This window comes from Saccostrea echinata, unplaced genomic scaffold (genome assembly GCF_033153115.1).
Source record: "Saccostrea echinata isolate AGI-Se365-2 ecotype Australia unplaced genomic scaffold, CSIRO_AGI_Sech_v1 ptg000009l, whole genome shotgun sequence".
Lineage (NCBI taxonomy): Eukaryota > Metazoa > Mollusca > Bivalvia > Ostreida > Ostreidae > Saccostrea > Saccostrea echinata.
The window spans coordinates 44,816,031-44,839,047 of NW_026889758.1; the positions used below are offsets into that span (position 1 = coordinate 44,816,031).

General features: G+C 33.3%; 1 long non-coding RNA gene across 2 annotated transcripts; it reads left to right on the forward strand.

Moving 5' to 3' along the window:
- Window positions 1–242: 242 nt before the first annotated feature.
- LOC133182763 (uncharacterized) lies at window positions 243–19,477 on the forward strand. 2 transcript variants are annotated; one of them, XR_009720555.1, is made up of 9 exons: window positions 243–274; window positions 10,200–10,300; window positions 10,827–10,931; window positions 17,626–17,809; window positions 17,993–18,112; window positions 18,216–18,314; window positions 18,413–18,595; window positions 19,254–19,337; window positions 19,430–19,477. It is a non-coding gene; the product is annotated as an uncharacterized LOC133182763 (long non-coding RNA). The 2 variants fall into 2 exon arrangements; XR_009720554.1 differs by lacking the exon at window positions 243–274 and adding an exon at window positions 7,690–7,900.
- The last annotated feature ends 3,540 nt before the right edge of the window (window positions 19,478–23,017 follow it).

Sequence of the window (23,017 nt, forward strand, 5' to 3'; positions counted from 1 at the left end):
GCCACTGCCCTACAGTTACTGAGTTATATAGATTATGTATGTAGGGTCTTTTGTTGTTAAAATGACTTGTCCCACCCTAAAATGGCCAAAATAAGTACCTTTGCCATCATACTTTGCAACTGTCCCACTCTAAAAGTCATAAATATTGCCTGCATATTACAAGATTTTCACTTTTCAGAAATGTGCTGGTTACCGGAAGTTCACAAGAACCAGTCAAGCGAAGGTAACACCCTACAGCATGACTGAGACTGCATTGCGTATGAAAGACAGTTTTGTAAGTATTTGTAAGCTTTAACAGGTCTAGGCGGCCTCTGTTTTTGGAGGATAGCTTTTATCCTCTAAAAACAGAGGATAGAGGTGTCGCCACCTACCGGACTTTTCAAAACAAAGGGCAGTTAACTCTTAACCAAACAAATAACAGCAACTCTTGCATTTATCAGATTATGAACCGTAACAAAGAAAACGTAAAATTTCATGTGATGATGGATAAATCTAGATATTAAATTAATATTACATTCATTTTGTAATTGCTGTCAATCAATTATTTAGTTTTAATTAAACTTTAAAGCTTAGTTAACAACAAATACCCCTACATGTGTACCTGTCTGAGACGTTTTTTTATGTCCAAGCTGATTTTCCGCTACTGTAATTATGTGTAAAAATTGATAAATAATTTTTTGGAAAAATTAAGTTTAAGTATTATTAGCATTTCATTTAATGAATAATCCTGAAACACATATATATGTACATGTATATAATAATGTTAATTTCTTAGTAAACATGTTAAATTATCTATATTTTATTTATTTATATATGCTTTTCAAATAATTTATTTATTTTTTTAATATTATTTATTATATGTTTAAATTTATATTCATTCATTGCTTAAATTATAAGGCAGAGTATATTTTGTGTTTAAAATACATTTCCTTCTGTGTTTCTTTTTTTTTCTCCATTTTTAAATTAAGAGAAAATATGAAAGTAATATTATTTAAGTCCCTTTTTATTTGTCTTGATAGGGAAAAGCATAAAAATATAACAAAATGCCAAGAAATATTAAGTAAAAATGGAGTGCAAGAAGTGCCAACTTTGAAAGCGTATTGTAAAAATTCTAGACATAGAATCTCAAATCGCCACATACAATCGATAGTTTAATGTTTGAACTTTAATTTACATGTACTCTGGTGCTTGCACTTTTTGATTAAAGGTAGGCACGAGGCGTTTGAAAATTACCTGTGTTATCCTCTGAAATTGGAGGATAAACTATCCCACAATGCAATGCGGTTTCCATATATGGTAAAAAATTTGGCCGCCATATTGAATCTAGCTATCCTCCAAAAACAGAGGCCGCCTAGACCTGTTTAAAGTATAAAAATCTTCTCTTTTTACTTTTGAAGATGGAAATTTAGAAGATGCTTGAAGTTCATCGTATGTACTGTGAACTTTGGAAAGTTGTCACTTAGTTGAGAAAATTCGAACTAGGTCAGTTGTATGTGTCAATTTTTCGGAACGATAATCTTTATTATAGTGCCCGTTTTATTCATTTTTTATACACGTACAATGAACACAGTTGGGCCTGCATTACAGTCTATCCTTGTTTGGGATTGGGAAACACAGAAAAGTTACAGTGTCTGTTTAAGGGTTTTTGGTCAACTCGTAACCAGCCTCGTATGATCGTATCTAGGTCAGATCTCCTCCTACAAGTAAGAGCCTCGGTTAAACGTCCCTACGCTCCTTATATACCTCGGAGCGCCAAGTCAAAAGTATATCGCCGTGAACCTCTAGCATGTTGAGTAGAACAGATCAAACCCAATAGGTCAACTCACATTAATGAAACGACAAAATTCAACTCGTAACCAGGAGAATTGTTACAAGCTGACTCCCCTATATAAATTGATGACAACTCATAACTTAACAATATTAACAATTTATTACCTCTTCTGAGGTCAACATGGTGAAATACGGACCCAAGACTTGGTCTACGAGGTGAACTGACCTGACCATAGATAGAATGTTCTATCATTAAAATGATAAATGTCCTACGGACCCTGTTTAACGATAGAATGCATTCCGTGTATTGTCCATGTAGCAAAGAAAATACGGGAGATAACTCTAACTTTGTGCATTTACTATGAAATATCCCGAGAGTTCTGAATGTCAACATCTTGTGTAAATTTGAAACGAGTAAAAAATGTTGGTGAAAAAGTGTTGAATTCTTCCATCATATGGATTAAATTTTTAGATGAAAGGTATTTACAGTCTCAAAAGGTTTTTTATGATTAATTTGACTGTTATTTTCAATGCAACTTCATTAGTTTTCTCCAAAATCATTTCGGAGCGATTCTGCAATTTTCTGCTATATTATTGGTATATGGGAGGGATTCTAACTGTAGTGAGGGCCTGTCCCAAGACACAGTTAGATTATTCTAATTAACCTGACCAAGGCCACGTAGTGGCCGAGGTCATGTCTGGTTAGCAAGTCGGTCATGTCAAGGGTCCTTCTTTTCACCATGTGGAACTCATATGGGGTATCAATTGTTTTACAATACCGATAAGAAAATTATATATTATACACTTGAGTGCATGATATTGCATTACATTACCAATGTTTTTTGAATGGGATCTTGATTTGGCTAGTGAAGTTGTTTATGCTGACTTCTGCAAGTTATGTTAGTTTTTGCATCATGATTTACTGATTAAAACAATTTTTGATTGACAGTAACATGCATTAAATTGTTATGCCCTGTTCACACGGAGAGTTTAATTCACAGTAAATTAATGCGAAGTAAATAATGTGAATTAAAATAATGCAAATTAAATTGTGTTCACACTACAGCTAATGCGAAGTAAACTAATGGAAATTAAAATTTTATTTCTACAGTAAGGCTATTCAGTAAGGCTATTATGATGTCATTTTCAAATCACGTCGCCTTATGCGCAGCAAACCCATATTACATTCTGTCATAGTCTCTATGCACATTTCAGTGATTAACATAATTTTTCTTTGTTTTCCACTAAAAAATAGCATAAGTATCCATATCTGTCCACAGACATGTGGCATGTGACTTAATTGTGCCATTATGCATGCGTCAAAATTTAATTCGAATTAGCTTCGCTTAGCATTCACACGGAGCTAATGCGAAGTAATTTAATGTGCAGTTAATTAATTTGAATTAAACTAATTCGCATTAAATTCCCTGTGCGAATGCGATTCAAATTTAATTCGCAGTAACGTATGTTTAATTCGAATTAAACTCTCCCTGTGAACAGGGCATTATAATTGAAGTGAACTTTTACGGAGCAAAATGAAAATCTGGCGCAGAATTTTACTATAAAGAAGAGCCATGTCTGCATTTCCTGGAATTGTAACAAAATTTTCAAATGAATAAACAAATAAATTTTTTGACTTATAGGCCCTAGATCTGTTGTATTCCGTATCATAAACAGACAATGCAAATTTTATAACACACTTTTTTAACGTATAATCATTATTCTATGCATTAAGTCAGGGATCTATATACTAACGGGATAGGCATCTCCTTCATTACCATGTTTACTCGCCCAAAACACTACAAGTTTTTCAAACTATGTTTATTCTCGGTAAAAAATTTGTTTTCCGATAAATGTAATCTGTTCTTTTTGTTTATTGGAGTGGATATTTAATAAATTTTAAAGTATACGTTGTAAAATAATCTAAATGTAAAGCAAATTACCACCAAATTTTGCAATTCTCGGCCGATCAGGGGCATGTGTTGATTTAACATGTTTAAGTGATTCAAATTAAGAGATAATTATGGGATATTCCAAATTATTGACTCAACGAAATTGAGCCTATGATATTTTCTGAAAGAAGAACAGAGGCCAGTATATATATATATTTATAATAGTAACTTGATCCGAAGAGCCGTATCATGTCAAGTTGACATGCACGGATCATCAGATCAAATGAGTTTGATCTGATGATCCGCGCCTGTCAACGAGACGTAATACGGGTCTCAGGATCAAGTTACTGTTATGATGATAAATTTATTATATATATATACCCCTGTACAACTAGCAAAATATAATAAAAGGAAACTTTTAGGATCAATTACGTAACTTTTATCTGTTAAGCAAACCATTTTATCAAGGAACTTTTTGATCCGTGAGAATAAAAACAGCATTTATCTGTGTCAACTCAAAACCATATATGTTTGTATGTTAACATGTTAAGATTTGAATTGCCTTGGGTACGACTTGACTATGGCCATATGGCATTGGGTAGCAGGGGATAGTTTCATACTATAGATTAGTACGCGCTGTCAAATTTCTTTAAAAACTGAGATATCCCCTGATTGATGTGATATTTTATGTTGAAAAATGAATAGTATATAAATAGTGCACGTTTTTGAGGGTAACAGTTGAAATTGACACCCCAAGGAAAACCATTGTCAACCGACGCGTCAGCGGAGGTTGACAATGGTTTTCCGAGGGGTGTCAATTTCAACTGTTACCCTCAAAAACGTGCACTATTTATTTTATTATACTGAATGTCTTTTTGATTTCGGATGTCATAAAAAAATTTGGAGATCGTCGTTAAGGTCACGCTTAGAAAGCTTTCAAACTCCCCGCTTCTATTTTTCTCAATAAGAAAGCTTCGGAAAAGATTTACCAACCTCTTTATTGTTTGTTTGCTACTCAAAAAGTCCTTTATCATCTAAAGTTTGCACTCGCAAGGATGTTTCGTCTGTCGTTTGTTGTTTTCAAGTAAGCTACATCGGACGCAAGCTTATATTGACGTCGTTTATTTGGCTTCTTTCAAACGCACAACCGACGTTTTGAGAATTCTACGGTGAACCGTACGCGCATGATTTGAACGCATGTGATATTTTCGTAATGTTACCCGTTGTCAAGTGTGTTGCTAACGCTGAGGGTAACATTATACACTTATCCACTGGCTGTGAGTGGGATAGCTCTTTTATCAAACCCGCGACAGGAACTATTCCCCGAGGGCTTGCCCGAGGGGAATAGTTCCTGTCAAGGGTTTGATGAAAGAGCTATCCCAGTCACAGCCAGTGGATAAGCGTTTTATTATACTGATGTATATTATAATTTCTGAGGGTTGGATTTACCTGAAACTACAGTTCTATAGTAAAAACATGAAAAAAAATTATAAAAGTCTTGAACAAGTATTTGGAATAAGATAACACTGCTAGAATGAGCTGAAATCCTGATCACGTCACAATGCTACTGAAGTCAGGGTGACATCATAAGTCTATAGATTGATTACAGGAAATCAAAATTGGCGGCAAAAATTGCATGAAAATTTTCCGAGGGGTGGATAGCAAAAACTATACCCCGGGGTATAGCTTTGCTATGTGTGGAAATTTTGAGACTATAAAGATAGTTATTTTACCTTCTTAACTTTATATAGGAAACATTTTAACAGAAGTATAATAATACGGATTGTTAAATGCGTCTAAACCAATCAGATTTTAGTATTTAACATGAAAGTATAATAAAATAATTATGGGATACATGTACATGTGCAGTGTAGCAGAGCTTGCTGAGAAAAATGATGTGCATCATGTAGGTGTCACTCTGATGCTTAGCATATATAGAGTTGTAAATGCGAAACTAAGACATTTGGTCAGTCGCAGAGGAAATTCAGCTGAAAAGCAGTGGTGTGCATCTCAGAGGGAAGGTGAATGGCCCCAGATCAATTGGTGAATTTTCATTAGGGCATGCATTGTTCTACAGAATACTGGGTGTTTTATCCTGCTCGCTCAGGAATGGGATGGGCTGTATAGGTGCGACCACAGCCCAAATCTTGGAAAAACAAGCCAAAATCTTTGGAGACCTCCAAGTGCATTTTCGGTACATGTGCACTTTAATATGTAGGTTACATGTTATAGGTTGACACATTTTTTGAGCTATAGGTATATGAAGTGCAATTAATTAGCACCCAAGAAACTGCCCCAAACTATGATCTGTTTTTATTGACCTCATGCATATGCCTACCCCCTCGGCACATGTTTGGCATCGAAAAGAAAAATTATCCCCTGCCACCTTGATAACAGATATGTGGAAATAAATTTTCTGTTTTTAGAACTTCATGGAGATTTGTCATCTATTACAGCAAGTATTTAGAATAAAATATATTTAAACCAAAATCATTTTTTAATGCCAACTTTTAGAGATCAAAGAGCGAGCCTAGATAATTAATTAGAATTTGTTAGTATGGTATTTCATTGTACATTTAAGGCCATTCCAAGTTTTTTCAATGTTTAGCGTCCGCGTGTGCCTTGGATTTTTTGACATCCCTTAACAAAAAAAAAAAAACCAAACAAACAAAATCAGGAGTCCTGAAATTGTTTATTCTGGTCGATTCACTGAATTCTGTCAATTTCTCTAAGTATTTGTCTACAATATGCCATATTTGGAATGTTTTAAGCATTTAATACCTTGATTTTGCTGAAGAATAAATATTTCTACGAGAAAAATAGATTAATGGAATCATATTCTTTGAATGACATCATTTTTATGGCTATAATGACTTGTGTTTTACTTTTTGGTTTGTGTGTTTTTTGCGAATAGGTAGGGAAGTATTTGAAAGATGGGTGGATGCTAAACATAGAAAAAACTTGGAATGGCCTAAGGTAATATTTTCCATATGCATCAATTTCATAAATCTGTGGTGCAGCCATGCAAAATGACTTGATATTTTGGAGTTAGGAACCACATCAGAGGAAAAGTTTGTTGCTTAGCCAGTGGATGTCAATATGTTGATTGGTGGCTCTGATTTTATTAGGTCACCTGAGTCACTCAGGTGACCTATTGCTACATGTATCTGTTTTCATCCGTCGTCGTGCGGGTGTGCGTCTTGCATAAACTTTTTATATTTTCAACTTCTTCTCAAGAACCACCGGGCCAATTTCAACCAAACTTGCAACAAAGTATCCTTGGGTAAAGGTAATTCAAGTTTGTTCAAATGAAGCGCCACACCGTCTTCCAAGGGGAGATAACTAAGAATTAGTGAAAAATTAATGGCATCTTTTAAAAATCTTCTTCTCAAGAACCACTGGACCAGGTAAGATGAAACTTATGTGGAAACATCCTCAGGTAGTGTAGACTCAAGTTTGTTAAAATCATAACTCCCAGGGGTAGGGTGGGGCCACAATGGACAATCAAAGTTTTACATTATAGGAATACATAGGAAAAATCTTTAAAAATCTTCTTCTCCAGAACCACTGGGCCAAGAAAGATAAAACTTAGGTGGAAACATCCCCAGGTAGTGTAGATTCAAGTTTGTTCAAATCATGACCCCTGGGCAGGGGTGTGCAATTACAAAAATTAGTTACTAGCCTGGGCTAGTGGAAGTAACAAAGTTACTAGCTCGAGGTTTACAATCATCACTAGCCCATTAACTTCCGAAAACAATACATGTATAAGTATAACAAAAAGGTACCAAAAAAAAAAAAAATTTAAGTTGAAATAAATAAAACAAATAATGGTTTCCACTATGTTATTGTCAGGTACTTCTCCCTATTTTTATTGAATATAATTGTGACAGTCACTGAAACGACTGGCGATAGCAACACACAATACATATATGTTGAAAAGAATTAAAGATTATGATTTTACAACAAAGTTAATTCGTACATCAATTCAGTCGATGTAAATATACATATACTTTCGTTTCAGATTTACTAGCCCGACAGGCTAATGCAGTATAGATTTATGATAGCCCAACCTCTAAAATTGGTAGCCCTGAGCGTTGGGCAATGGTAATTGCACACCCCTGCCGGGGGCAGGGCGGGTCACAATGGGAGATCAAAGTTTTACATGGGAATACATTGGAAAAATCTTCTCCAGAACCACTGGGCCAAGAAAGATGAAACTGATGTAGAAACATCTTCAGGTAGTGTAGATTCAAATTTCTTAAAATGATGATCCCCGGGGAGGGTGGGGCCATAATGAACAATGAAATTTTTACATTGGAATACGTAGGAAAAATCTTGAAAAAATTATTTTCTCAAGAACAGCAAAGCCATGATTGGTTATATTTACATGGAAGCATCCTCAGGTAATATAGAGTGGGGCCACAATTTATGATCAAAGATTTACATATGAATACATAGGAAAAATCTTTAACAATCTTCTTCTCAAGAATAGCAAAGCCATGATTTGTCTTATTTATATGGAAGCATCCTTGGGTAATGTAAATTCAAATTTGTTCAAATCATGACCCCCTGGGGTAGGGAGGGGACACAACAGGTGATCAAATTTTAGTTAGGAATATATATGAAAGATCATTTAAAAATTTTCTTCTCAAGAACAACAAAGCCATGATTAGTCATTTTAATACAGAAACATCTTCAGGTGCTTTAGATCACTAAATTTTCGGGACACTTCATTTTCGCGAGATAGTCACTGACTCCTTATTAGCGAGACAGAATATTCACGAAATGTGTTTGCTGTATATAATCTTTAGGAATACTAAGATAAGTGAAAATGAAATTTTCACGAGCACACTGTCTCACGTAATTACGCAAAAATAAAGTTCTTGTGAATAAAAAGTGTTTTACAGTAGTGTAGATTCAAGATTATTCAAATTATGACCCTCGGGGGTAGGGTGGGGGCATATTAGAAAATAAAACTTATAGGAGAAAAATCTAAATTGGGGACAGATTAGAACTTAATTTATGAGTTGTTACTCAATATTAGACTAATTATTTCGAAGATCATGATCATCCTATTTTTCTTGCTTTTGGGCAACAAATTAAGGTTCTATCAGTTTATTTTATACTCTATGGATCCTCTATGGATTATTGTTTTATACTCACGTGACCGTTAAGGCCCTTGGGCCTCTTGTTATATGATACATCATGGATTTATTTAATTTCGATGACGAATACCAAGAGTGCAGACTGCAATGAACTTACAAACTAGAAAATCAGGCTTTCTTGCATTTTGTGGGGTCAGCCAAATGGCACAGTGCACATTTTACACTAATACAGTGGCTATACAAGCTATAATTTGTGTCCATTAAAAATGAATTTGTAATTTTTTTATTTGTTTACCGAATAAAATTATGAAAATGTTGTAAATCACACTTGAAATTGAACATGTGATTTAGATGGCAAATCATAATTATTGATTTTCGTTTGTGTCGGCATCCCGGTTAAAGTTTTAGGAGCAAGTCCATTCCCAAGTAACTATAAGCCGTACCTGGACCCAACTTACATGGATGATGCATCTAGGGATGGACAATACTAGACTTGCTTCAGATACTGGATCTGACCTAAATTTTTCTAGATGAGTGACCAGGTTAAAGTTTTTGGAGCAAGTCCATGCATTTCCAAGTAACTATGCCCTACCTGAACCAAAGTTGCATGGAGGATGCACCTAGGGATGGACACTACCAGACTTGCTTTGGATGCTGGATCTAACCTTTATTTTCCAGATGAGTAATTATTAGCCTTACCAGAACCAAACTAGCATGGAATGATGTATCTAAAGATGGACACAAGAAGACTTGCTTTTGATGCTGAATCTGACCTACATTTTTCAGATATGTGACCAGAGTAATGTCTGGAGTAGCTCTATCACTATATGACACGTTATGACTAAACTTGCATGGATGACGAAACTAGGGATGGACACTACCAGACATGCTATGGATGCTGGAACTGACCTACATTTTCTTTATGAGTAAACAGTTTAAGTTTAAAGTTTTTGGAGCAGGTCTATTCCCATGCAACTATAAGTCCTACTTTAACCAAACTTGCATTGATAATTGATCTCGCACAAAATTGGTACAAGATTTACCTTACTTATAGATACACGTGTACCATTCATTGAGCTTTGTAATCTTTGATTACCTATGTTTATATGTTTAAAAAAAAACTCAATAAACAGTTAACTTTTTTGTAAAAAGTATCACTAGTCAACCAAGAAACTTGTTTTCCCTTAGATCCAACACAAGTTTTGGTGGTCATTTGATTACAGGCAAAGAATTGATTAAAATTTTTAAAAAAATCTTCTAATATTTGGTCGATAAAATATTTCAGGAGGGATCATTTCAATGACAAAACAAAAGGTTAACAATGGTTTTCAAAAGGGTGTCAATTTCATTTGTTACCCTCCAAAACAGGCACCATTTATATAGTATGTTATGAATTAAAGCTTATGTATTCCCTGATCACATCTATTTTCAGAGAAGACGAATGTCACCTTCGTCAGAAGCAGATTTTTACTGCCAGGCTGGCTTTGACCAAAAAGGTTTTGAGATCAAATTTATATCAGACTATAAATTAAAGTAAGTTTATATTATTAATTTACTCTCAACATCTGTGGTTTTGTTTTGTAAAGTGGATGGATGTAGAAAGAATGATAATATTGCTTGAATTTCATATTTTTTCATTACATGATTATAATTTTATATGCTCTTAATTTATAGTTTTGTGCAAAAAAGTTAAAATCCAGATTGATCTGTATTTAAATTTAAGTTTGTATATTTTTTCCAAAAAATATTTTTTGTATAATTTTTAACATAAATGATGCTTAAACAAATTGGAAATACTGGGGCTGATTTTAGAGCAATCCCCTAGTTACAATATGATGTCACACAAAGACACATTTAGGAGAAGACTTATACCTGGAAAATAAGATCTCAGAATCTGAATTGATAAATTTTTTTGTAATACATGTATTTTGTGTCTATAAGTAAGTCTTTTGTTGAACCTATTTGACCAAAGTGAGCATCGTGGCCCATGGGCCTCTTGTTTGAAGACAGTTTTAATTTTTAAAAGGTGATGTTGAATCTAAATGCTTTGATGTTTTAGACATCCAAATGGCTAGCTCAGATGTGGAAGTGGAATCGGACCCTTTTAGTTGGGAATTCAATGGAAATTCATTTGACAGTGATGATGATGATGAGATTAATTCAGGTAATATATATAAATATAATTATACAAGTTGCACTACCCAGTCTGCTGTTAAGCTAATTTCATGATATCATAATGTCATAAAGAGGGATTTAATATTTATCATGTTTATTCACATGTTTTTGGACACAAACTATTTTTTGAGGCGCATCCCTAACAGCGATGTGGCCTCATTGCAGTCGATCCCCATTTCTTTCTTTTCAATTACTGCGGCAACAAAGGACTCCACAATATTGATTCTAAATACGCCATTGAAAATAGAGCAAATGTATATTGACAAGTTGGTGATATTCATTGTCTATTTTAAATACCAAATAACATAAAATCTCACATATATATGTTGTTTATACTTTGAAAGCAACAAAGATAACAAAAAAGAAACAATTACAAAACAAAACAAAAATAGAGAAAGAGAGAAAACAACAACAAACAAACATGTGCTATGCAGAGTAAGATCTATTTACATCGCAACAGCTCTTGCCATAAATTATTAGGCCTTGTAATACGACATTGCTTGTACAAATATCTGAGAAAAATATACAATAATTTTATTTTATAAAACATCACTAACAGTAGGAACAAGATGGTTGTTTTTATAGAAATAGAAGGGATATCATTATTTTTTCACTTGATGAAACGAATAGTAAGATGTTCAACTGAATAAATTTTTGCAACAAGGGCCACCTTTCGCAGTCAAGACGAACTCTAAAAACGGCGTGAACTCCGAAAACGAAGTCTTTGGCTCCATCATGCATTGCGGCAAAATGGCGTCCGATGTAAACAAACGATGGATTGTCGTTCGCTTTCTTCAAATATACGGCTGCATAATGGCTGTATTTAGTCATTGTGACTTTACTTTAATTTTGTTGAATGGATAATTATATTTATGAAATTATTTTGTGGATATTGACTTATTTATTGCTTCAAACTCTTGCATAGTAGTAAATTGGATTATACGACATCGAATTTAATACTGCCGGTAAGAATTATTTTCTTATTTGATTTATTGTGTCCTTGATTTAAATTTTATGTTATTCCTACGATATCTAGGTGCTTTTACTTGTTTTTAAAGACACCCAGCTTGTATGTATTTTAATTAGAAAATGCGCATTTTTCACTACGGAGCAGAGATATTCACAGGTTTATATTTAGAAGACATGTTGTGACCTTAATTTCTAGAAGAGTGGTTTTTAAAGATTTCATTTTGATAGCTAATAGTTTTAAAAATGTTTTCATAATAATATCTGTTCGTATGTGATAAAAAAAAATCGGTAAATAACCATGGTAAGAACTTACGCGTTTAATTCAGATGTCGTACACAAATAAAAATACCGGAATGCTAATATATGTGTAAAATTCAGTCAAGTTTTTAACAGTTACAATATGTATTGTCCCATTTTGCATATATATCCCTTTTATTATGCATTTTACTTCTCAAACGAATCATTTTATCTGTAATTGACCTGACTTCAAACGTCAACTTTGAAAGTAAATATCTCCTTTTTTGCAAATAAAATCAAAAATCTGACAAATACGATCTCTTCCGAAGTCTTTTATTTAGCATTTCTGAGTACTGGCATAATTGCCATACTTTCCAAAACTTTGCACAGACAGTTTTTGTAGACCCATCATTTTTGCCGAAAAATCGCTATTTTTTGTGCGTGTGCGCATGCGCAGACTCTATTTTCGGAGTCTTTTTCAGTCTCAATTTCTTACTTCCGGAAAAGCAAAGCTGTTTTTGGAGTTCGTCTAGACTGTTTTGGGAAAAAAATTCCACGAGGAAGAGTGACACGAAACGGTGAAATGATCGGTTTTTGGTAAAATGTCAGTTGAGTATGATAAAATATCTGATAAAAAATTGCAATGACAGTGGATTTCAATTTATAGGTTTACTAATACCGTATAAACATAGACTTTTTGAGTTAATTTTATCGAGAATATCGGAGGAAACGTGTTTCATAGTATACCGTATACCACTCCCGATTGTTTTTTTTTTCAGTCCGAATTATATGAACATTTCATGTATCCCACTATGGTTTACGTATTATGTCATTTTGATTGATAAAACTAGTCTAAGACAAAGTATTGATATTTAAAAAAAAAATGCTCATAATGAAAGAAACGGAAAAAATTCAGATAAGAAATTATATAGAATTATTCAATAATCATTCATTTATAAATTCTCGTTTATTATTTCATCTTTCTACTATGTTTATAATGAAAGAATAAAAAAAAAATAAAAGTATAATTAAAATCAATTATAGATTAATTTAAATATCAATGAATTATAATTGATATATCAGACTATCTTTAAAAAAATGTTTGTTTGCCCTCTTCCGACCGACTAAAAAAATGCCACAACTCAAAATCTTTTTTTAACCTCAAAGAAATGATATTTTTAATTTTTATTTTTATTCCTGATTTTTTTTCGTTCCCTCAAGATGTATGTCGAATTTTTTTGAGTAAAAAAATTTGAGTTTTCTACCTTCAGTGCGATGCGTCTCTCAGGCCTTCAGGCCTTTGATTTTATGTAATGCCACCATCAGTATCAATACTTCATAAAGATATGCTTCACCCAGTCTGACTATTAAGCTAGATTTATAATAAGGTTACGAACAAGGATATATTTTCATCAAGGAGCAGTGGTCTAGCTTCCATTTGTTGCAGTGTCTCCTAAATTGTGCACATCATTGAAGAACCATTTGTAAAATTTTCAAATCAATCAGCCAGAACATTGTTATAGCAAACATGCTTAAAATGAATTTATATGCTTACATTGAAGTGATTTCCTTCCCCATAGATTTAAAAGTGTTGTAAATGGAAAGTTTATGTTTATAAAGAATTAAATATTTTGGTCCCCGGCTCTTTGCTATTGTAAGCATGTTTTACTGTATTACTCCCTGTTGTTTGAATAATTAATTTATCTTTATTTTGTGTGATGCCATTTTAACCATTTCTACTAGTGTTGTCAACGAGTACCTGGTTAACCGGTTAATCGGCAAACAATGCAAGTATCAGATAGTAAAACTGCTACTCAGTTACTCGGATATATAGACAAAAGTAGAAAAGAAATGTTATTTTGTTCAGAAATGAATGTACACCTCTACCATTTTATTTACCGTTATTTAACGTTAGACTTGATCTAGCGTTTCACAAACATGACCGATTTGTTTTGATAACACTTAGTTTTCACAGTTTATCTAATCGATGGCTTTGATTGCCAAGCAGTATACAATGTAGAAAACCTGGGTTATTTATAATTACCTCACTTATACTGTGCTAGTCCGCAGTACAGGATTAATTTTAAACAAGATGCCTCCACGGCCATCAAAAGCATAGATTCCGAAATGTTTTAAAAGAATTTAAATCCAAAAGGTGTAAAATATGTAAAATGAAATTAACATACACAGAAACGAAACTAAAGTAAGTTTATATTTAGGACATCTGCAAAAATTGCCAACTATTACAGGATATTCAAGAACAAATTCATTTAGAAGCTTTAATTTGTCTTTGTGTAATTAAAAATAAATAAATGAAATGCATCTACAGTGCATTTGCGTTTGATATTGGCCAGTATGTAAATGTTAAACATGGAAATTGTAATGACGTTACATATATTACAGTTATTATTGAATACATACCATGAGCAAGGATGTTTAAAGGTCTAAAAAAAAATTCCATCCGTGTAACCGTTTACTTGATCGGAAAAGTAAGCGAGTAACCGGTTACTAAAAATTGTCCGATTTGACAACACTTATGAGTATCAACACATAATTATAAGATTGGATGCTGCTCGGTTCGGATGGCCAGAGTCATTTTTATGACATAATTGAAGACATATTACTGGCATTTTGTTTTTCTCACATTACTTGAATTCTTGGTTGCCTACAACAAAAATATTTAAATTGATATTTGTAACAGAGATTTAATTTGCAAATTTAAAAATAATGTTACAGTAGTTAAGAACTGGAATTAGTATAAAAGTAAGAAAAACTGGTATACATTGCTAACACAATGAAGCATCGGCAAAGTATTGAAATTATGAAGAATAAGAATCAGAGTGAAATGTATTGAGCATGGATATGAAAAGAAGTGACATACTGTTATGAATGAGATTGAGTGGCCTCTTGCTTTTACTTAAGGATTTTCCAAAACACTGATTGATTTGTATTTGAGAATAAATTGTAGGATTCTTATGAGATGCAAATCCAATTTAAAAGCTTCATCAAATTAAAGACAGACTGAATTATATGTCAAAAGAATGTGAAATGGCATTTCATTTTGAAATAAAAACATGATTTCTACTCAGAAAAACCAATGGGGTACAAAGTAAACAAACTGGAGTGACATACCTAGATTCTCTCTAATGGTTAATACATGTATGTTTAATTTGGGATGATTATTTTGATTCCATATTTCTTCTATGATATGCATTATAGATAAGTCTACTAAACATGTTTTATAGAGTTCACTACCCCAGGAGGTTAAATATTATGATTAGATATTATATCGTGTTTTTTGTTTTGTTTGTTTGTTTGTTTGGCGGGGGGGTTGGGGGTTGGGTTGCTGTTTACCAATCTCCTATGCAGAGTAGTCGTTCGTTCCTCTCTCACACCTCTGCAATGGGCTCGCGTCAAGATTTTTGACATAACGTAAAAAACATAATATTTCAAGGATTATTTCTTTATTATTACTTTCATTCTGAATGAAATATATTCATGTTATAGACATACATTTTTAGGGGGAAAAAAATATAAATTTTGCTATTTTCTATTCAGGGATATACTTTCATTGTTTATAATACTAGTTGAGCCATATATAATTTATCCATAGTAGGAACAAGTTGATGATGAATTTACTGCAAAGGAAATGTAGTTTGTTTTAACATTGCCAAATCACTCATTGTGTTCATAGTTAAGTGCTAGGTATTGCAAATTAAAAATCCTATTACAATACCTTGGATACATTGCAATATTAAATTTTGTATTGAAATATATTACAATATAACATTATTTCTATCTTTTTTATTTTTTTTTTTTTTTTCATCAAAGACAAAACATGTAGTATATTTTTTTCCTTCATTCCATAGCAACATTGATGTGAAGCCAGCAATTTTTTTCATGCTACGTACAGTATCTAATAATCTCTGCATTAGTTACATACCTCAGTATTTGTGTTGACGTTTTGAGTTTCTATCTTTAACTTTAAAATTTATCACGCAGATGTAGTGAATTTCCGTGTCAGAGGACAATAATTGCACACGTAGTGATTTTCCTTCCCAGAGTATATTATTTACACACACATGTAGTGAGTTTCCTTGCCAGAGTACATTATTTACACATATGTAGTGAGTTTCCTTGCCAGAGTATATTATTTACACAGATGTTAAGTGAGTTTCCTTGTCTGTTTAAAATTATCACACATATGTAGTGAGTTTCCTTGCCAAAGTACATTATTTACACAGATGTAGTGAGTTTCCTTGCCAGAGTACATTATTTACACAGATGTAGTGAGTTTCCTTGCCAAAGTACATTATTTGCACACATGTAGTGAGTTTCCTTGCCAGGGTAAATTATTTACACTCATGTAGTGAGTTTCCTTGCCAGAGTACATTATTTACACATATGTAGTGAGTTTCCTTGCCAGAGTATATTATTTACACACACGTAGTGAGTTTCCTTGTCTGTTTAAAATTATCATACACATGTAGTGAGTTTCCTTGCCAGAGTACATTATTTGCACACATGTAGTTAGTTTCCTTGCCAGAGTACATTATTAACACACATGTAGTGAGTTTCCATGCCAGAGTACATTATTAACACACATGTAGTGAGTTTCCTTGCCAGAGTGCATTATTTACCCACATGTAGTGAGTTTCCCTGTCTGTATACATTTATCACACAGATATTGTGAGTTTCCTTGCATTGGTTTATTTTCATTTTCGATCAATGTTTGGAATCAGCTTCTTAAGTGTTAAACAATAGTGGATTAAAGTTTTTTGTGGGAATATAAAGGAAAAAATGTTTAAAATAAAAAAGAAATGGAATTTTTTTTAAATACAATGTATTTTGTGATAAATAACAAACAGCAGCATTTTTTTTCTTCCATAACTGGTACCATTGAACAGAGCCATTCCACCAAAAATGTTAATTATTCCTAGTTTGAGAGCATTAATATTTTTCATCAAATTTTGAATTTGTCTATTTTTATGAGGAAAAAATTGTAAAATGCTAAGTTCAAGATCTTTGGGATTGGTATTTTGACTACTTTGTATGGACATTCTTTAAATAGTGCACTGTGCACAAATTTGGTTGAGAATGCACATTTAGTTAAGTATTTTAGTATATCCCTATTCGTTCAAGCTATATATACTGTCCTGTCTGTCCACTTTATTTTGCAAGTCATCTAAATATTTAAGTGGTAGCCAAAGAAATTCATTTTCAGGTGATTGATTAGTTTTTGTAGATGTGTATGAATTTTGATCTCTCCCCTGAAGCTAAGCTGAAGTGAAGTGATAATTCTGTTGAACATGAATTGTTAGATATCAAATGAATTCCAAACTTTAAGACTTCGTTTCAATATGAAGGGATATGTTAAGATTCGAGCATTGATTGGTGTATACAATTAAAAGAATGTCTTTGTGCTTGCATGATGAACTGGGTTGAAAAATTTTGAAAATATTAAATGTTTCCCTCAGCTTGTTGTGATCCTCCTGGACATCCAAGTGTTTTCGACATTGATGAAGATTTTGTCAATCTCTCTCTTGGACCAAACCAAGAAATGATGGTTTTAAGAAGATTATAGGATATGTCATAGAATACGAAGACCCCACCACTGGAGGCAGGCTAACGACTACCCAGTAGATGAGTGTGTTTATGAGGGTGAGTAACTGATTACTTGTTGACACATGTATCTTTCTTATGAACTAGTAAGTGGATTTACATGTCCTTTTGTTGCATGTAATTAGTATATTATGGCTGAAAACTGTGAAAAGATGTTTTACAAAAGTGATTCTTGAAATTTGTTTTGTTTACAAAACTTGAATTTGAGAGTTTTTTCATCAGTGAAGGGATTAAAAAAGGACAAGGAATACAACTTCCACATACAGGCCAAGAATCTTGAAGGTTTTTAAATCAGTGAGTCTAGTGATGTGATTGGTCCCATAACTCCCAAGCCCAAATACAGTAAGTATATTTGAAAAAAATTATAACATTTTAAAAAACAATTACCATATTGTACTTTATTTTCAATTATTTTTTCTTTCACGTTTTTAAACTTTTATTTTAGCCAAGGTTTTGCCACCTGTTGTACCAGAGGCTGTCAACAATTCTATAACTTATCTGAAATGGGAACCACCTAAACATAATGGTGGCTGTAAAATTACAGGTACTAATTTAAAAGTAGAATAAAAAAAGGGAAATGTTGATCTCTGTTCAAAACCACATAAACACTGTAGCAGTTGATAATATTGATTATCTTTGTAGACTACCTTGTAGAAGAGAGGTTTAAGGGAACAGAGAAATGAGTACCCCTGCACTGACCCCTCTTTACTGTCACCGATCTTCCTCAGGACTCAGAGTGGGAGTTTAGAGTTACAGCTGATAACTTTGCTGGAAACTGTGAGCTCAGTCTGTGCTCACCAGCATACAAAATCCAGGAGAAGATTGGTATGTTGTGAAGTTAATAAATGTATCGTACACTATTATGGTACTAGAAAAAAGATTTGGAGGTCAAATTAAACCATAATGTGTATTTTCTTCTCAAAGCCCATAATACTCTCACTTTACTGGTCAGGAGCTGAAATTTATGTGAAAGCTTCCTGATGTAATAAAGATTTTAAATTGTTCAAAAAATGGCCTTTGAGGTAGATGGGGCCACAATAGGGGATCAAAGATTTACCTTGAAATATATACATACATTTATGTACTAGTTAAAATCTTTACAAATCCTCTTAAGAACAACTGGACCACAAAAAGTATTTTTAAACCTTCTTTTAGCTTCCTTTTTGTTCAAATCATGGCCAAAGGGAGGAAGGAAGCGGGGGGGGGGGGATAGTGGATTCAGAGACCCTTTAGAGTTAGGATAGGGTCATAATATGAGTTCACAATTTTGCATGAGAAAATTAAGGAGAAAAACTCTTTATAAACATTAAGAAAAGCTTCTTTTACATGGGAAATGTTGTAGCCCATGGGACTCTTCTTTGCATGCATAGTAAAGGCAAAAAGAAAAAAATAGATAACCCCTATTGTATTCATAAATTTGAATCTTACTTTTTAAGAAAAGTGTTATTTTCCAATTTAATATCTAATTTGAATGTTTTCACAGAGTCTTTTGCAATTGAGCAGGATGAGGAATCACACCAATCATTTGTAAATGAAAGCAGCAGTCATGATGTTGTCAATGAGAATGGTAATCTATATTTATGATGTTGTTTGGATGTTACAAATTAAAAGTTAACCCCATAAAAATGAACAGTCTTAAAATGATAATTTCTTTTTTAGAATTTTAAATAGGACATGATACAGGGCCACTTTAAGTGATGAAGCAGACGAGTATGATGATGGTAATGATGATGAATCATACCATCCTTCAAGCGATGAAAAAAGCTGTGATGAAGATACCATTAATGATCTTGGTAATAAAGCTGAAAACAGAACTTTCTTAAGCTCAAGTAAGCTTTTCTGATCAAAGTTTGTCCATTGTCCATCTCCAGCGTCACTGTTGTTTCAAATTTTCAGCTCCTTCTCAAGAACCACTGCGTCAATTTCAACCAAACTTGCCACAAAGTATTCTTCGGTGGGGGATTCAAGTTTGTTCACATGAAAGGCATCACCCTATTTTAAGGGGATATAATCAAAAATAAGTGCAAATTTGATGGCGTCTTTAAAAAAATCTTCTCCAGAAACAATGGGCAGAGTTGTTTACTTGTACAGCTTTTTAGTATTTTCCATGAATCTTCGAGTAAAAAAGTGCTCTACAGATTCACGTTGAAAATATACAGATTTTCCCTAAAGACGGAAAAAATCAGAGTCGTTCCCGAAATTTGCCAATCAGTTTGATAAAGAAGCTTGTTGATTGAAGTGGTCTTATCAAAAATGATCTAAAAACAATATAATTATGGCAAATGTAAAATATGTAAGCAACAGTAGACAGCATACGGTGACTTGCGTAGTTAGTGCTTAGTATTTGTATAACAAGGGGTTCTTCATATAAAAATGTCTAATAAGCTGAGTTGCATTTTTACTGACAAACTGCTCAAAATACTGACAACTTCTAGAATACTGACATCAGTTAGAAAAGTTAAACAGGTCTGAGTGGGCCAGAAAAATTATTCTCCAGAACAGCAAAGCCATGACAAGTCATATTAATACAGAAGCATACTCAGGTAATGTAGCTTGAAGTTTTATCAACTAATGACCCCTGGCAGAAGGGTGGGGACACAATGGGGCATAAGACTTTTACATGGAATTATATAGAAAATGTCTTTAAAGGCCTTCTTCTCAAGAACAGCAAAGCCATGATTTTGTAATATTAATACAGGAGTATTTTTCAGGTAGTGTACATTCAAATTTATTCAAATCGTAACATCAAGGGGTAGGATGGGAGAAGTAGTTTCAGGTTTGTTCAAATCATCACCCACAGGGCATAGGGTGGCACCAATTGTATAATTACTCAAACTTTCCAATACTGAACTGATTTCTGCTTTTCTCTTGCAAAAGGGCTCAGGTGTCATGGACCATGGGCCTCTTGTATAAGGTGTTATGTATTACATTGTACAATATGTAGATTGTTTAAAGTGAATTAAAATTCTGGCAGAATTTCTGTCTTGAATTTTAAGTATGACTGTTTCTTTATTACAGTTAAGGATTAATTCCATAAGTTGTTTTTTTCTCCAGACATGATCACAGTCTGATAAATTGACAAAATTCATTTTAAATAAATTACTTTCCTTTGCATCACATTAACATGATGTTCATTAGCCAGCATTATAAATTATAAATATCTCCATAAGGAGCTTACATAGAGTGTTTCAATCATGCCTAACAGATTGAAGTATGGAAAAACAACTTTCATATCTCTTCATTAGGTTTGAATGGGTAAGATGAGGCCATAATAGGCAATCAAAGCTTTACATAGGGATATATGGGGGGGGGGGGGGATGTGCAGGGCTACTGTGACTTGGGTGAGCCATGTGGCCCATTGGCCTCTTCTATAAAAATAAAGATGAATCCCTTTTGTCAATACATGTACATATATAATAATTTCAGATATGCCCAGTAAGCCTCTCAAATCTGAAATGCAGCAGAAACAAGCTGCACTTGCAAGTGACAGCAAAAAGGACAGTGAATGTGAAAATGATCATGATGATGTCGGCAAAGTTTTACCACAGTCAGAGAAGCGAAAGACCAGGTTTTTAGAGGCCAAAAACATCGTCTGGGAACTATGATAATAAAAAACATTCATGTCTCTTTTGTGAGAAGTTTTGCCAGCAGGCAGTTGATGGTATGCATATCATATAAGCCCATAGCTCTTTAAGTACAAAAAGTTGTGAGATTCATTTTTGCATATAGGTTCAGGATGGAGCTGAATATTGAAAAAAATATACCCTATAAATTTTTTTTCATGGACATGTAGCAGACAGCTGTTTGCATAATTTAAGCAAGTAATTATTTTTTAACCCAAATTTGTGAAATTTATCGCTCATGACCCATTGTTCATGCAAGGTTTACCTATTTATATTGACACTGCAACAGGCCCATAGAACCCCCCCCCCCCCCCCACTTTTTCTGAGTATAGTATTTTGCTATAGTAAAGTATCCTTTATATCCTGGTTGCCCCTCCCCCCCCCCCCTTTTTGTTGCAATAAGGTCGGTTCAGTAAATAATGTTTTTTTTTGCTTGTCAGATATTTTTTGAAGTCCCCCCTACTTTTGAACCCCTTGCTATGGGCTGTAAATTGAAGTTTTAAAAAATCCTTTACTGGGGAACATCTAGCAGGCAAACTAGCAGGCATAAAATTAAATATGAAGATTATGAATAGTAATCAAACTCAAAAGTCCATTAGAATAATCCATATTCGTAACAGAGCAAACATGGACCTCTAAAATTAATCTTAATTAATGCTTAGCCCTCTAATTGAAAGCTTCTTCATGTTTCAGGCCCATGAAAAGGCAGAGTTAGTCATAAATTAGAATGTTTTATACAGTATTAGCCAGTATACCTTATCCTCTTTACTTTTGAACTTCTAGGAGTTCAGCTGCATCAATATGATAATAAATATAGAATTCTTGTGAAAATTTACGATTTTTGTTGCATGGGTCTAGATTTCTAGATCCAGGCGGTTTTGAAATGACCACAGCCTGAGAAATTCATAATACTCAGGTAATAGTCAAAGCCTAGGGCCTTTTGTTGCATTTTAAACACAGGAAGTTATTAACTGCATGATATTTATATTTCTTGCTTGGTTGTCAGCTTTAAGCTTAAAGAGTTTTTTTTTATTTCGAAACTTGTATGTTGTTTAATGCACTAAGAAAATGTCACTATATTTTGCACAAATACTGACTGATTGTCCTTGGTTGTTCTGTGAAAATAAACTTATTTTGGATACCTTAAAAATTAACAGCAAGAATTATCTATTAACACTTGGCTTATACATGTGTATCTTATTTCATGTCAGCATTCTTTTTATGTACTTTTTTGTATAGTTGATGCAATTAAATTGTTTCATTCAAACAAACCGTCTTTTTTGTTTGATCTTTCAAAATGTTGTAAAACATTTGAGCAAAGGGATAAGAAAACTAAAGGGTGCTGTATGAACTGCATTTCGTAAAAAATCATGGTTTTAGAGACCAACATATTTGAGCAATGGGATTTTTAAATGCTGAATTGGAAAATGAAATGATGAATATGAAATGATAGAATGTTATGCATAAAAAACAATGAAGTGGACTTTCCCCACCAAAGTAATTTCAGTTTTTTGAAGTCATTAAATTGCAAGAATAAATAAGAGGGATCATTATTTTTCCCCTTATTTCAGGTCCGTAGAACGCGGAGGCTAACCCCCCCCCCCTTTTCTGAATATACTATATT